This window comes from Chlorocebus sabaeus, chromosome 3 (genome assembly GCF_047675955.1).
Source record: "Chlorocebus sabaeus isolate Y175 chromosome 3, mChlSab1.0.hap1, whole genome shotgun sequence".
Classification (NCBI taxonomy): domain Eukaryota; kingdom Metazoa; phylum Chordata; class Mammalia; order Primates; family Cercopithecidae; genus Chlorocebus; species Chlorocebus sabaeus.
This window is the reverse complement of record NC_132906.1, coordinates 31,867,224-31,879,250: the sequence shown is the minus strand read 5'-3', so window position 1 is coordinate 31,879,250 and position 12,027 is coordinate 31,867,224. Positions and strand designations below refer to the sequence as shown.

General features: G+C 35.0%; 1 long non-coding RNA gene across 1 annotated transcript in view; it reads right to left on the bottom strand.

The window, feature by feature from the left end:
* LOC140711451 (uncharacterized) overlaps positions 1 to 5,808 on the bottom strand; it is a 40,847-nt gene extending 35,039 nt beyond the window's left edge. Inside the window, exons 1-2 of the long non-coding RNA XR_012092664.1 lie at positions 5,706 to 5,808; positions 5,404 to 5,543 (exon numbers count right to left, since the gene is read on the bottom strand). This is a non-coding gene — a long non-coding RNA (uncharacterized lncRNA). The remainder of the gene's footprint in view (positions 1 to 5,403; positions 5,544 to 5,705) is intronic.
* Positions 5,809 to 12,027: the final 6,219 nt, after the last annotated feature.

Genomic DNA, 12,027 nt, shown 5'->3' with positions numbered 1-12,027 from the left:
CAACTGCTTCTGAATATAGAAACTGATACCTAGAATATGTGCACTGGCAAAGCAGAAATCTAAAATATGTGTCACATGGCTTCAGAGCCAAGGGACAGGTGGCATGGTAACTCATGTTAGGCTAGAAAAATGGTGACAAATAATGTCTTGCAAAATATTTGGCAAAACCGTCACCTACAGTAACACAGACAGAAGAAAATACACTTAGTGATTCTGCAGCTTTGCGCAAGGAGATTTTGAGATTAAACATAAGGAACGTGAGTTGTTATCTACTGCGGCTAACAAATGCCATGAAAAAGAGATGAGCTCAGGAAAGAACTGGCCTGTTTACAAGAAGGGATAAAGAGTGAACCCAAGTATCCCTGGGCTTCAAGGTTTAAAGATGCAACTTAAGCATCTCCAGCCCACAAATGATTGTCAGATTAACACTGCGCGGAGGAGAAAGGCCAGTCTAAGGCAAGACTATCATAGCTTCTGTGAAGACTCCTGAATGAGTTGAAATAGCTTCCAGTAAAGTTTTCTCTTTTTCAATGAGAAGGAGTAAGAAAGAATATTTTATTTCTAAAAGAAAACTTACTTTAATAAGAGAATTTTTGTAGAAGCCGAAAAATGTTGATCTCATAGAAGTAAAGAGCAGAACATAGAATATTAAGAGGCTAGGAAGGGTAGGAGGAAGGGAGGAATAGGGAGGGATTTGCTAAAGGATGGAAAATTACAACTGGATAGAAGGGATAGGTTCTAGTGTCCTATGCCCCTGTAAAATGACTGTAGTTAAAAATAATACATTACACAATTTCAAGTAGCTAGAAAGAGGATATTGAATCTTCCCAACACAAAAAACATAAAGGTTTGTGATGATGAATACACTAATTACCCTGATCACCATACATTATATATATCAAAACATTACTATACATCCCATAAATGTGTAATATTATTGTATGTCCATTAAAAATAAAATAGTAAAAAACAAAATATTTTTTTTCTTTAAATGAAATGGCTCAGTAAAATGAGACTAAGGACATATTTCTAACAATCACAAAATATCTCTAAGCCTATAGGTATTCTGGGAGATGATAGTGAGTGGAATCAAATATATTTACTTTTATGATGAATTAAGACACCAAAAGGATATAGATATTTCAAGAAATACTGTATTACCATCCCAAACATTACCAAATAATTAGCATATGTATGATCCATGCTCACAGTCAATCCATTTGTGTATTAATAGTTCATTCTGTACTTCCACATGTGTAAAGTGGGCAATAATATGTGGATTCTTCTTGTGTTTTTTTTTTTTTGTTTTTTTTTTTCTGTAGGAAAGGGAAAAAATATTCTCTATCTTAGGCTCTCCAGATGGGTCCCTGTAAATTAGACTGGCCAAAAACAGGTTAATGAGAGAAAAACAAACATGTTTATTATCATGTGCATTGTGCATGTATACAAGGGGGTACCCAGTGAGGAGAAAGCCAATGAGTGGTTAGAACTTGGGTTTATGTATCATCTTAGACTAAAACAAAAGCAAAAGAGTTTGGGATTTCTGGAAGGGAGAGGCAAGTTATGAGAAAGTGACCAGGAAAAGTGTGAAAATCTGCATACAGTTGGTTATGCAGATTTAAGTCCGTGCATTATCTATTGATGAGTTGTTAAGAATTCTCTTCCTGACACATGAGAGAAATATCTCTACAAATGAAAATTTCCTTTACAAAAGGAAAACTGGTGCCCGAATTTTCAGGCTTTTCCTTTGTCTTGCTGTTTCCTCTTTTTTTTTTTTTTTTTTTTTTTTTTTTTTTGAGATAGAGTCTTGCTGTGTTGCCCAGGCTGAAGTGCAGTGGGCCAATCTCGGCTCACTACAACCTCCACCTCCTGGGTTCAAGCTATTCTCCTGCCTCAGCCTCCCAAGTTGCTGGGATTACAGGTGCCCGCCACCATGTCCAGCTAATTTTTGTATTTTAGTAGAGTCAGGGTTTCACCATGTTGGCCAGGCTGGTCTCAAACTCCTGAATTCAAGTGATCCACCCGCCTTGACCTCCCAAAGTGCTGGGATTAGAGGCATGAGTCACCGCACCCAGCCTTCCTCTGGTTTTTAGCTCAAACTAATGTGTATGCCAAAGAGGCATATTTGGGGGTAGCAAATTCTGGTACTCTTCATTACTTTTAACCAGATATGGCATTCATAAAAAAAAAAAAAAAAAATGTTTTTGAGAAAGTTTCATTGCAAAGAATGCTATAAAACTATACCAAAAATGATTGTGACTTTTAAAGTAAAATGATTAAGGGCAAGAGGGTAAGCTGAGAATGTATCTTCGTCACCAAGGAAGGGCCCTGTCTTCAATGTCTCACTCAGATGTATGAACATGAAGGCCTACACAGAGGGTTTAGTTAAAGCCTTCTAGAACAATGAACCTGGGAGCTCCTCTCAGGACCAGAACTGAAGTCTACACAGAACATTCCCCATACCCAGAATAAAGAGCTTCCCAAGATCTGCCCAGTGGGATTTCAGAGTTGCTGTGGATCAGAGACTACTGTGTGATTCCCATTTTCCCCCTTTTTGAATAGGGGTGATTGGGGTCATGTTCCTGGCCCCCTACTATGTGATGGAAATTTGGGGGTAAGATAACTTGTTTTTCCAGTTTATAGATTTTCAGATCAATATATTCAGCCATGATGAAGAGACTATTATAAGATGTATTGCTCAACGACATTTGTTGCTTATATAAGTGAATTGAGCAAAAGTTAATTGATGTAATGTGCCTACAGTATCCTTTGGTCAGAAAAGTCTATTGTACACTATTTAATCATTTAATACATTTGTTCAACAAATATTTTGTGATGTTATCGCAAATGTATTAGTCTTCTGGGTGCTGGGGATACAAAGCAGTCAACAAAGCAGACAGGGCCTATGAGCATAGAACTTCTTAAAAGCAAATCGATTTTTAAATATCATTTTGCTTATCTTTCTACCTAGGCATTTCTTCAACACTTGATTCTTACATATGTTATTCCTCTGTGCCCAAATCTCCAAAAATATCTCTCTAAACAAAGAATCTGAGTCAGAAGCACTACCTAGCTTAAACGTCTGTCTGAGGCTTGGAATCTCCAAACCGATATCCTTGACGGGAATTGACAGGTTTCTGCGAACTCTTTCCCCAAGGCACTATTACACTACGATGTTCCCAAATAGAAATCATAAAGTCATTCTTCACTCCTCTCTCTCCTTAATTCCTCAAATTTTTAATGCAATTAATAATCAAATCTTGTCCATTTCCTCTGATTTTTTAAACTTTCTAATATTTTTATCTCTATAACCACTACTCTACTTCAGACACTATCTTCAAATCTGCAACGAGAATCCTTTCATCGTTCTCCTTCCCTTTCACCTTGATGAGTAAAATCCACTCTCCACATAACCATCAAATTGACTTATATACTTATAAAGCAGAGCTCATCACAATAGACACACCTCTGATTAAACCCAAACAGTATCTTCTATCACCTAGTGGATAAAATTCATATTCCTTTATAAGATAAACAGGATTCTTCATGAAATGGTTTTTGCCTTCATTTTATGTCTCGTGTTTTTCTTTTGTCCTCAAGATTTGCACTTAACTATCAAATTGGCAAGAACCAACATTGGTCGTTTGATTCTCAAATTAACCAATTTTACTAGACATATACATGCACTGTGGTCAAAGTGACCTGACCAAACCAACTTGGCCTCTCAGATATTTCAACAAGAAATCCAAACAAGGGGTGATGAATTGACAGGGACATTTTAATGTTACATTTCTTTTTTGTTTCATGAAACCCCTTGACTCACCTTTTGTTAACCAGGAATCATTTTACTGAACTTACTTTTTTATACTGCAAAAGAATGTATTACACACTCTGGCTTGGAAACAGCAGTCTGCAACATTATTTGTTGCTTAAAAATAATAATAATGGAAATGTGGGGACAGAAATCACATGAGGGGATTATAGTGTTTATTTCTCAAAGTGTCAATATATTTTAAAAATTATGAAAAAACTACATTTGGTAACTCTCACATCTCTAAATGTGAGATGATTTAAGTCTCAGAGAAGCACTGAGATAATTATATAGATTATGTAAACCATCAGAAGCAGATAAAAACTCACATAATTTTATAAAATTTCTATTTATTTTCCCTGAATTACCTTGATTGTCTACAGCAGGGTTTTTTCAACCTCAAGATATTGATATTTCGGGCCAGATATGTCTCTGTGTGCAGAGTGGGAGGGGAGGCTGTCCTGTACACTGGAGTGTTGAACAGCTTTCCTGGCCTTTATGTACTAAGTGCATTGGCATCTATCACTCCAGTCATGACAGCCAAACATGTCTACCGACATTGCCAATGATCCCCTGAGGAAGGGGACAAAATTCCCTGAGTGAGAATTTCTCATCTGCACGGATCAAATATTTTGAAAATATTATATAATTTCTTTGTTTTACTCACCTAATTATATCTCTGTGCGGTTAGACATGTGACACTTGTGGAGTACTGAGATTACCATCTCAACCAGATTTTCTCAGCCTACTCAGAAACACTGGAAATTCTTTTTTGAACTAATTTCCGCCCTGGATGACATAACAACATGGCTACTTCTGTTGTAGTATTGCACAGTGGAAAACATATTTGATTTTTGCCCTAAAGATCTTGTGTTCAAGGTATGGCTTCCAATCAATCAATCTGTACAAAGCTCTGGGAAAATCATTTAACTTTCTCAGACTCAGTTTCCTTATAAGAAAGATAAAAATACCTGTCCAGATGACTTTAATGCATGAGACTGGGGATCAAATAAGCTAACAGATGTTAAAGTATAGTGTAAATAGTAAAGCATACTAAAAAGAAAAGCTGTTTTTCAAAAGAATGCCATTTCTCTAACCCCAACTTGAATATGAAGATTCAGATATTCAACTTGGGTGACATCGTCTCTAATCTCAAACCTCTAAATCAAGGCACTACTATAAGAAGATCAAGAAGGGATATGACAAGTGTTAACTCTTTTTAAAGTGAAATGGTGTAGCAAATATCCTCTGAACCAGTTAAATTTTAATTGCTTGTACATGGATGATTCTATAGTGCTTTGCTCAGATAAGTACTTAATAAATACTTGTGAAATTGAATTAACCGAACCAAAAGACATACTTCCTTCTAATAGATCTAGCAGCGTGACAGCTACTAATTCCATCATGCAGAAATAAATTAGGATGCCTTTAAATAGCTTCATATGGAATCAATAAATTAAGACCAGAATATTCTATATTGATTCATTTCTGTTCCTTTGTTTCCCTTGTGTTCAGTTTGATACGATAAATATTAATAACAGTTTTTGCAGTTTACCTTGAAGCTGATATTATTAAAGCAGCATTTTACTTACCTTACTATGTTTTTGCACTCCATCTTTCTATAATTTCTCCATTCTTCAAAGCCTAAATCAATGTCTATCTTCTCCACAGTCTTCTATACAAACTCAGAATGACATTGATCTTTCTTTTGAATTCTGTTTGACGACCGACTCTATAAAATCATAAAATATGTGAATTTATTATGTTGGTATTATTTAAAACTTTCTGCATTTTGCATTTTATAAATGTTGTTCACTTAATTGATGTTTATTAGTTTTTCCTGTCCCTGAAAAGTATAACTTCTACAAATGTAGGGTCGGTGTCTTATACCTACTTTGCATTCCATAAAGAATTCTTCTTTCTACAAATATTTGCTGAATATCTGCTACATGCAAGTCACTCCGCTCAGTGCTTTGGGGCATACAAAGATGTGTCAGCTGCAATACCTGTCCTCGAGTAGTTTAAATGTATAATTGATAAGTGGCCTGAAGCCTATCTTATAATTACATGAGTTCCCTCAATTTAGTGTATTTTAATATTTTCATTTAATTTCCACTCCCACCTGTTTGTTGTTTTGCTGCTGTTGATATTTTTAAACTGAACATCCAAATGGGAATTTAAATGAATCCCTTGAGTGTGAGAGATTCTTTGATGTGTGATGACATTCTTACTTTTTTACTTTCTCATTGTATGTCTTTTCCATAAAAAATGCCAAAGTATACATTTTAATCAAAACATCTGATCTTATGTACAAGTTTTATTTTATTTTCCCTCGAATCGATCCTTTAAAAAGTCATCTATTTGATCTTTAGCCATGCTTACCCATTACTTTTAAATTCACAGCGTTACTGTTCTGCTTCAGAAGATTTTTCTGTTTCCATCTCAAGTCTGATTGTTGTGCTTTCCTTTGAGGTAATTCTGGAAAACAACTGCCCCTAGGTAAATAAAGACCGAATATAAATACGTTTTTACCTTTTCAAGAGCTTATTCTGAAGATGCTATAATTGTCATCATGAATGCTACTCACACTGGAAACTAATGTCTTCAAAAGCCAGAAAGTGTATTTGGAAAATCTCATCTATAATAAAGTCTACATACATTGTTTGAACTACCAGTTTAATCCAGCTCTTTAAACTTGTGAGTTCATCATAGGTTAACCTAGGGGAATGCATAGGCTCCGGACTTCCTACTTATCATCTCTTTGTGTAGATCACTGTTCCAGTGTACTTGATATTTATGTTAATATGAACATTGACTAAATTGATTTGCTGGCTACTTTGCTAAGTACTTGATATGTAGCTCATTTATTATCATGTAAAATTATGGAGTATTAACTATTAATATCTCTATTTTTCATATACTGAAAATGAGTCCAACAAAAGTTATATAATTTACCTTTGGTTATCCAGGTTTTAAGTGGCAGTCCATGATCTTAATGATTACGCTTTACTACTGTACATCATTTTCATATATAAATGTACTGAATCATTCTTCTAATATTGTTCTGTTACATATCATTAAAATTGAGGTATAGGAAAGCCTTAATAAAATATTTTACAATAAGCTTATAACATACAGATATTTGAATAAGTAACTTATACTTGACTAGTAAGATGTGTTGACCAAAGAATGAACATACTAAGTGGCTTCCTTTATTACAGAATTATTTGTAACTCACATAGTTTTTTTTTTTTTCTAAATAGGAATTTCGAATTTTCCTAGTCAAGACACTTGAAATTTTTCTACCATTTACTAGCAAACACAAAATACCAACTAATATTCTTCTTTTATAAAAATTATACACATTGGATCTGTGGGGTATAAAGCATAAGTAATTTATTATCTGTCAATTGCATGTAAAATCATTTGTAACCACCACAAAAATATGGCATGAAGATAGCTAATCAACTGAGTTAGCAAGAAACCTAGAACAAATTTTACTAAAAGAGTAGCAATTATGCATAATACAAAAATGGGATACATTCATTTCTATTGCCTAACATAATTCTTAACATATAGCAAGCACCAAATAAATATAACTCGAATGGTTCTCAGATGTGAGTTAATATTATCAGTGACAATACTGCTGATCATTCTTACCAAAGGTCTTCACCTTCCCTATCTCTACTTTAGTTTACATAAAAGTGATATGCAAGTCAACTGAGTTCTCTAGAAGTACATTTCATCACACTCGACAAGGCTTCTAGGTAGGGTCCTACAGCGTTGTCTGGAAACAGCCTTCCAGGAATCTTATTAAACACCTGGTCATAGCTGAGCAGAGTGACATTGACAGCATTCTAGAGAGAGGGGAGCCCAAGAGCTACCTTGAATGTTCTCATTGTCAAGACTCCTGCTTATCAGGTTCCCAGAGCTTCCTGAATTCTTGCAGTTTCCCAGGCCTGCCATTCAGCGTCATTTTAGGTCCCATGAGTTTCCATAATTCCCTCCCAGTCAGGTTTCCTTTGCTTAAACCTAACAAAGTTGGTTTCTTTTACTTTAAGCAACATCAAAAAGAACTGCAACAATATCCTCACTATTAAATCCTCAGGTAAAAAAACCACAGATACATGTATGTTCTCATAAGTGGCAGCTGAACAATGAGAACACATGGACACAGGGAGGGGAACAATACACACCAGGGCCAGTCAGGGGATGGGGGGCGAGCGTACAAATAGCTAATGGATGTGGGGCTTAAAACCTAGATGACAGTTTGATAGGTGCAGCAAACCACCATGGCACACATATACCTATGTAACAAACCTATACATTCTGCACTTGTATCCCGGAAATTAAAGTTTAAAAAAAAAAAAAGGTACAGTTCTTACAGTCAGCCCAGGAAACCCTTAACCATTTATCACAAGAGCTCCTGTTTCCATGTACTGTCCTAAATAGTTGGTATAATGATTTTTAATATCATTGACAATTTATTAGGTGAAAATGACATCTCATAGAGATTTTCATTTTATTTCTTTGAATGTTGGTGAGACTGGATTTATTTTCACATGTTCTTTGGCCATTTACATTTCTTCTTTTGTAAAATGTCAGTTAAAGTTCTTTCCTTGATATATCTATTGGAGTGTTCACCTTTTTTTACATTGATTTGTAGAGGCTATTAGAAGTATTAACTCTGTTTGCTAAGTATATTATGAATTTCCCAACCTTATAATATGCCTCCTAATGATTCTGATCCTTTTGTGACAAATAGAATCCTCATTTTTAAAACAATAAAAAATGCCAATCTTTTTTTTATTTGATTCTTTCTTTGATTTTAACTTTGTAGTGAATGCCTTTCCTTATTATTTTTTTTAACCCTTACACTTCATTTTTTATTGCTTCTGAAATTCATATTGGTATAAAGTAGAACTGTAAATCTTCTGATCTGCTAGATAATTCTTTTCAAGGAGCTGTCAATAATGTTTACTAATCATTCTTTCATTCTCTAATTTAAAATATTCCTTGTAGTAGACACTTGTGGTATTCATTGGCTTTTCAGATTTTATTCCTTTTTCTGATAACATTATTGCTTTAATTACATTTTGGTGGGCAAATGTCAGTTATGTGTTCAATGAGTAGACATAAGATTGACCCATCTGAAGGACCCAGTAAATTGTGTGTTCTTTTTCTGATATTTGGACTCTTGAGAAGACAGACAACAAACTAAAGACAATTGAGGTCACTTATCCCAGCTGTGACCCATGAGAAGCTCTACTTTATGCCACTGCCTACATTGCCCAAGCTGTGAGATTCCCTTTCCTGGTGAACCTGCTCTTTAGCATTCAGTTCCCTTTAATCCTCTGGGATACTTGCATACAGTACTTAAACTTCTTTCTTGCATTTACCCAGAGCCTGCTTATATTTGTGAAGCCAAAACTCCTAAAGATTAACATTTGCACATTAACAACAAAAAAAAAGACCTAAAGGAGATATAAAATACATTCTTATGTGAAAGGAAAATATTGATGTATGAAGTTTTGATATTGCAATATTGCAGGAGGGGACAGAATGCTGCCTGATATATTAGCATACTTGGTATGGTTTCAAATAAGGCCAACGGCAGCCAACACAGCCCTGAGAATTCTGGTCAATGCGGCTGGTGTCAGCAACAGAAATTTCATGAGAAATTCGTATATGGCTCAAGAATCTACAGCAGTAGAGCAGATGTTCCTTCCAAGCCTAGCAGAGCACAGGAGCTCTGCAGTCAGCACAAGCCCTCCTTAAGGAGTGCAGCTTAGCTGCCACTCATGAAAGGGTCTCAGAGTATATTAAAGACTTGCATAGGCTCCCTCTCCTGGGCAGCTATGGCATGAGTCTGAGGAAAGGCGTTTCATATCAGGGCAATTGGATGTACATGGATATGAAAAGAAGCCCTCCAAAATATCTTCAGGTCATGCCCGGGAACACTGGAAATTGATTTGATATCCTAAATATTAGTAATATCTAGTCTAATAGTAAGCCTGTGGTTCACCTTTCAATGACTCTGCTTAGACCTACATTCTTAACAGAAACTACATTCCAACAAGCATCTGTAGAATAGAATTCTACTCTCAGTTTAAAACTACCCACTGTGTTATAGTTATGCTACATTATAATTATAGTTATGATTTGAACACAGTGACTCTTTAAATTTTCTTCTAAACCAGTAGATTTTGTAGTCTTATCTCGGTTTTTGCAATTTGTCTCTAAATTCCTTTAAACTTCTCCTTTTCTCTTTCAAAGAGTCCACTGGTTCTACTTTTAAAGTACATTCAGATTCTAACCATATGTTGCTCTATTGCCACTCCCTTTGTCCAAGACATCATCACTTAAAGCAATAAACTGGACACTTCTCTTCCTGCTACTCTCCTTGCCTATGAAGTCTGAAGTCTTGTCTGAATGCGACTCTATGCTAATGCTGTTCAAAATAGTATAGACTATGTTTTTCCCAAAATCCTCCAATGATCTCTCTTCTCATCAGAACAAAGGACAAAATTTTCATATTACCCAGAAGACTCAGTGTGAATGATTCCCTACGCCTTCTCTGACCTCACTTTCTTCTACTCCCCCATTCTTCTCTCTGTTCAAACCCTACTAACCCCTCACTGTTGCTCAAACAAGCTCTGCATGCTCCCATTCCAGGGTATTTGCCCATGTTCTTCACTGCCTGGAGAGTTCTTTATTCAGATAGCCAGGTGGTCAGTTCCCTCATTTCTTGCTTTTTGCCTTTACCCAAAATCATCTCTCTGAAGCCTATGGCACCTACTTAATTTCCTTTCAACATTTTATATCACCCTTTATCTACTTTTTTTTTCTCCTTAATGAATATCATTACCTTTCATATGATATACTTGCTGATTTAGTTTATTTTGCATCTCTTATACACATAGAATGTAAGCTCAATAAAGATAGAGTTTTCTCCTCACCATTCTACTTCCAGCACCCAGAACAGTGCCTGACACACATTAGACACTCAAAAGACACATGTTGAGTGACAAGTCAATGAAGGGTTCTTTTCCTAGTCAAGAAATAACTTTTTAGATACTTTACCATGGTCTTCTACTGAGAGCTTTAAAAGGTGAAAATTATAGCCAGTTAGTTTCCTAATAAATATGTTGAAAATGTAGGATGTTCACAAATGTATTAATAATTTTTATTATGAGAGGCATAGAAAATAAAACCGGAAGTATAAATCTTATAGAAAAAAAGTAATTCATCCCTACTTGAGTGTTTTAATGAGAAAGTATATTATTTAGAAAGATCCACAGAAGAGAAAATTAAATAGTCAAAGAGATGCAGTACCTTCCATTGCTTAAAAGGTTTTCTTCTACCCATATGATGTCTGAAAAGGCTATATCTTTGTTTATATGATCATTATTGTGTAACTAAAGTGAACACAAATGTGCCCACTTATCCAGGAAATTTACACCAGGGAAAAATTCTTAAAGCTATAGAAAAAGTTGAGTGCAAACCAGGCCCCATTATTTTACCAAGTAATAAAATTACAAAATTAATTAAGAGTGCAGAGCAGAGGATCAAGGAAGTAGAAACACATTAAGAGAAATTCGTAAAATATATGGGAAAATTTAGTCCAAAACTAGTATTAAACAAAGAAGAAAGTTCAGGATCTCTCCTGTAAGTCTAGAGGTTCATGTCATAAAGAACTACCACTCACTAATCTCACTGAATCTGATGCCCTTGTCAGAGATAGAAAATATCTGTACCTTTGGTCTGACTAACTGTAATTTTGTTTTATGTTCTTAAGTCTAAATATCTCAGCTGCATCTGGTTCAGCTGCACTTATCTAGACCCTGCTTCAGTTTCTTAAATAATAAATGTATTTTACTAGAGAAATAAAAATAGCAAATGCTGATCACTGGTTATGAGTTGTGAAAGAAAATATTGCTTTTAACTATACACACACACACATGCACACACACATACACATACATGCATATTGAGTCCTGATGAGTTGAAGTTTATGACTACTCAAAAAACTAAATTAATCTTCTACTCATATAGCACAGTAGAGCAAATCAATGTAAGGAATGATATACCTTGTAATCAAGCAATGCAAATAAATAAGATAATCAACATAAAATCAATATGCAAGTAAAAATGAAATATAAAGCAATAATCAGAAGCCTAAATATGACTGGTAATATAAATCATTTAACCTTTCT